Source organism: Ursus americanus, chromosome 21 (genome assembly GCF_024610735.1).
Source record: "Ursus americanus isolate L20-20 chromosome 21, mUrsAme1.1.p, whole genome shotgun sequence".
NCBI lineage: Eukaryota > Metazoa > Chordata > Mammalia > Carnivora > Ursidae > Ursus > Ursus americanus.
In genome coordinates this window covers 40,764,810-40,769,694 of record NC_142147.1, presented here as the reverse complement: position 1 = coordinate 40,769,694, position 4,885 = coordinate 40,764,810, and the positions used below count along the sequence as shown (strand labels likewise).

General features: G+C 48.4%; 1 long non-coding RNA gene across 1 annotated transcript; it reads right to left on the bottom strand.

Annotated features, from left to right (window-relative positions):
• Positions 1 to 293: 293 nt before the first annotated feature.
• LOC148108251 (uncharacterized) lies at positions 294 to 4,389 on the bottom strand. Its single transcript, XR_015728100.1, has 2 exons — positions 4,160 to 4,389; positions 294 to 1,752 (listed from the first exon to the last, which is right to left on the bottom strand). It is a non-coding gene; the product is annotated as an uncharacterized LOC148108251 (long non-coding RNA).
• Between the last annotated feature and the right edge of the window lie 496 nt (positions 4,390 to 4,885).

Genomic DNA, 4,885 nt, shown 5'->3' with positions numbered 1-4,885 from the left:
AATTATCAGGGTTGATTTCATGTATGTTCTAGGGAGTGACCTTAGTTAAGAGTTAATTCTGCAGAATGCGGGAACCATAATCAGCACTATGATGTCAGCAGTGACGGGGCCTGGAGGGAATGGGGGGGCTCTCTTGCGGACAGCCGGGACCACGCCTGGTGAGGGCAGTGGTCTGACTGAACACTGCATGGGCCATACTGTGGAAGTTCCCTTGCCATTCTCCTGGACATCTTCACTCGGGGGGATCTCGTAGGATGCTGTTTGCTACAAGTAAGGGAAGAAGAGATGCCAAATATCTTTAAAAACCAAGGCCTTTATTATTTTGCAAAACAAGGAATCTCACCAAGATCGGGAGGTTCTACAGTGGTCATTGCATTAGCTGAATGGTGTTCTCATGGACTAAGATCCTTGACATGTGGGCAGCATCACCCTCAAGGTGGCAATATGGCTGCAACAGTTCCGGCCATCATTTCCTACAGATGCAAAACACTACAGTTCCTTTTGCTAAAATCCTACTCTGCCCATTTTCCTCCCCTATTTTAAGTGTTTGGCCTCTCCGATTTCGCTCTTGATACTTATAGGCTCTTCTAAGTGCTGGTCGAAGAAATTGCAGAAAGATAAGTAGAAAAATGATCCTTCTTTGCAGCTGCAGAAAATCAGACACTCCTCAGCATCCTAAAACTCCTCTTGCGAACACTCTTTGCAGGCCAGAGGGACTTCAGAGCTGGGTACATCTTGTGAAAGGAAGCTCTAACCTTCCAAAATCTGTAATTCTGATTTGTCTTACTTAATAATTTATTGCCCTGGGAATAATACTTAAATCGGCACGTAGATTCTGACAAAGCTAAATATTTGTGGGTTTTTCTTTGTCAAGCCAGTCGAGTGTGATTGGCACCCCCTTTTTTCTCCCACACGGATGGAGGGGAAAACGAGACACAGAGTCTGTCATGATGCTGCTTCAGACGAAGAGTTCGAGAAAGTCGAATCCTGTCAATTCGTGTCTCCTTACATGGCTGTACTTTCCGTGGGAGGCAGAAAAGGGAAGTTTCTTTTTGAGACCAAAACCATTTTACCCCAGAAACCCCCACATGTGAGGAAAAGTCTGCTGGGAAGTGGTTAGTCATGGCTTCTTCCGGAACCAGTCACTGACCAGGAGACTAGAGAACCATGACTGGCTTGCATACTTTCCCTGAACACATGGGCAGAGCTAGTAAACAAGCTAATAAAATCTAGGCTCAGCCCACCCAGAAGTGGGAAGGAACATGGCTTTGCTTATTAATAATGCAAATACCTAGTTCCTGCTGCCGATTATGTGGCTGCTTCTGTAGTCACCCCTTCTCTGGACTCACACTTGGATTCTGCTCTTTTGCCTCAGGTTCAGCGAACCCCCAAATACTCAGGCCTTGTAGAAAAGGAGCCACTAGAGGGGGCGTGGCTTCTGAATGAAGGAAGCGCCAGCCCACATCCCTCAAGGGGAATGTACCAGAGCTTGACTGCCTGCATATCTTCAGGACTTTGTTCTCAATTCAACTGTCTACTGCTACTGAAACCCCAATGAGCTTAAGCACAAAGGGAACTTATTCGTTCTTACAATGGAAAAGTCCAGGTGGGAGTTTGGATTTCAGGTATGGCTGAATCCAGGTGCTCAAACAATTCACTCAAGACTGTGCATCTCTCCTTCTTTCACCTTTTCTTCCCTCAATATTGATTTCATTTTCAGGCAGGTCCTCTTCCTCCACCAGCAGCTCCAACCTTGCAGCCCACCAGGGAAGAAACCAAGGCAGAAAAAAACTTAGCTTTCCAGGAGCTCCAGCAAAAGTCCTGCAGCTGTCTCTCACTGGCTTAACCTGGATGTTGTGCTCGTTTCTGGAGTCAGGGAACAGGGCTGACACAAACAAATCATGCAGACAAAGAGAAGGGAAGGGTGGTTCCCAAAAGAAAATGAGAAGGAGAAATATATCTCTTACACATGGAGAGAGAGCTCCTGCGAGCGCCAACCGATCCTGTTTTATCATGAAGAGCAGGACAGTTGCTCACAGGGTGATAAGGGGCTAACTTAGCTGGGGGTGGTCAGGGAAGGCATCTTGGAAAAGGCGCCATTGGAAGCAGAGTCCTTCAGGATAAAAGATTATGTTTCAGGCAGAGAGACCTGCAAAAGCAAAAGACCTGCGGCAAAGCCACATCTGAGGGATGAGTGGACAGAGGAATTAATGAATGAATGCTGGCAGGCAAGTCTGCATACAAGAGCCGTCTTCCTACTACAGATAAAGGACTGTATCCAAGATCTACAAAGAACTTCTCAAACTCAATACACAAGAAACAAATAAACAAATCAAAAAATGGGCAGAAGATATGAACAGACACTTTTCCAATGAAGACATACAAATGGCTAACAGACACATGAAAAATGTTCAAAATCATTAGCCATCAAGGAAATTCAAATCAAAACCACACTGAGATACCACCTTACGCCAGTTAGAATGGCAAAAATAGACAAGGCAAGGGACAACAATTGTTGGAGAGGATGTGGAGAAAGGGGATCCCTCCTACATTGTTGGTGGGAATGCAAGTTGGTACAGCCACTCTGGAAAACAGTGTGGAGGTCCCTTAAAAAGTTAAAAATTGAGCTACCCTATGATCCAGCCATTGCACGACTGGGTGTTTACCCCAAAGATACAGACGTAGTAAAGAGAAGGGCCATATGCACCCCAATGTTCATAGCAGCAATGTCCACAATAGCTAAATCGTGGAAGGAGCCGAGATGCCCTTCAACAGATGACTGGATTAAGAAGTTGTGGTCCATATATACAATGGAATATTACTCAGCTATCAGAAAGAACGAATTCTCAACATTTGCTGCAACATGGACGGCACTGGAGGAGATAATGCTAAGTGAAATAAGTCAAGTAGTGAAAGACAATTATCATATGGTTTCTCTCATCTATGGAACATAAGAACTAGGATGATCAGTAGGGGAAGAAAGGGATAAAGAAAGGGGGGTAATCAGAAGGGGGAATGAAACATGAGAGACTATGGACTATGAGAAACAAACTGAGGGCCTCAGAGGGGAGGGGGGTGGGGGAATGGGATAGGCCGGTGATGGGTAGTAAGGAGAGCACGTATTTCATGGTGCACTGGGTGTTATACGCAACTAATGAATCATCGAGCCTTACATCGGAAACCGGGGATGTACTGTATGGTGACTAACATAATAAAATAAAAAATCATTATTAAAAAAAAAAAAACAAGAGCCGTCTTCCTGCTCAGAAGGAGCCCATGAGCCCTGTGGTCATGGGGGATCTGGGGTTGGACTGTAGCTCTTACAGGGGAAGTGGACAATGCTGACTGCCTGAGTGGAGAAGGGAAAGAGGTGTTTGCACTCCCCAAGAGCCAGGAGGAGAGGTCAGCAGTGAACCCTGCCTTGGAGACCACGCCCCACATCCCTCCCTCCACTCCCAAGGCTCCTGGGGCTGCCTAGAAACCCTCTCCCCTTCCGGAAGCTTGCTCTCCCCTCCCTCTCTGCAGCCTCTCCCCTCCCTCTCTGCCTTCTCGTTCTCACTTCCTTTTCTCAGTTCCTCAAACACACCTAACTTGTTCCCATCTTGAGGCCTTTGTGCTTGCTGTTCCCTCCACCTGAAACACTTCCCCAAGAACTCTGCAAGCCTGGCTCCCTTTTAGCCCTCAGGTCTCAGTCAAGTCCCCTCCTCCGAGTAGCCCTCCTTAACCACCCCAACGGAGTTACAGGTCCCCTGCCCCACGAGCCCTTCCCAGTCACGCCTGCTTTACTTCCTTTCCCCGAGGCTTTCATGTTTGTGAGGCTGTTGCGGTCACAGCTGTCACCCCAGTGCCCAGAACAAACCCTGGTGATAGACGCTTGCTCTCCCCTCCCTGAGCACCTGCCCAGAGGGCTCAAGGGTCAGCTATGCTCGCTGTCTGCTCTTTCCAATGTGACGGTGCCTTCTCTGTGCCTCAGTTCCCTCCTCTGTAAAGTGGGCAGAACAATAGACACACCCTCTGAAGAGACAACCTATCTAAGGCACACGGAGCACATGGAGCTCGGCTCACATAGGCGCCCCATATGCGTCAGCCGCTACAGTATCGTTCTTCCACCCCAGGGTCCTCATGAAGTCTTTGGGAGGGAGCTGGGCGCAGTAGTTACCTGTGTAGGGCTCTCCAGTACTCAGACCCCAGCCAGGACGGTGGCTTCCTGGCCGTGTGACCCTGTCCAAGGGATCTCTCTCTTCCGGAGCTGTTCGTCTCTGGAAAATGAGGCTCACTGGAGCACCACCTCGCTTCCCGGCTCCCCATCGTGGATGCGCACGCGCAGGCGCACACAGCTGTGTGCAGGTGTCATGAACTCAGGCAGATAAGTGTCTAGTGCAAGGCTCCAGGCAGCAAATGGAGAGTGATTTACACTGTAATTTGTTCAGCCAGCTGCAGTCTAGAGAGGGTTCTTGGCAGGACATGTGACTCCACCCACGGTCTGGGTCTGGCTTTATCTCCAATCCTCCCCCCAACCCTTACCTCCGTTCTTAAGGGCCAGCTGGGGGCTGTCCCCTGCATGTAGGGAGGATTGGAACAGCAAGCATAAGCATCATGCTCCCTGCCCTGCTTATGCTGTCACCAGGTGGGGGCAGCTAGATTGAAAAGGATCCCACAACTCTGGGATGAACACTTATAACTAGGGGCATTGTAGGGAATGGGGGGAGGGGTAGACCAGAACAGAAGTTCCCTGGCCCAAGCCAGACACCTTCTTATCCCTCTATCTATCTATCTATCTATCTATCTATCTATCTATCTATCATCTATCTATCTATCTATCTATCTATCTATCTATCTATTATCTCTCAGAGTTCAGTGGACGTAACCCTTTGGTCCCTGAGGT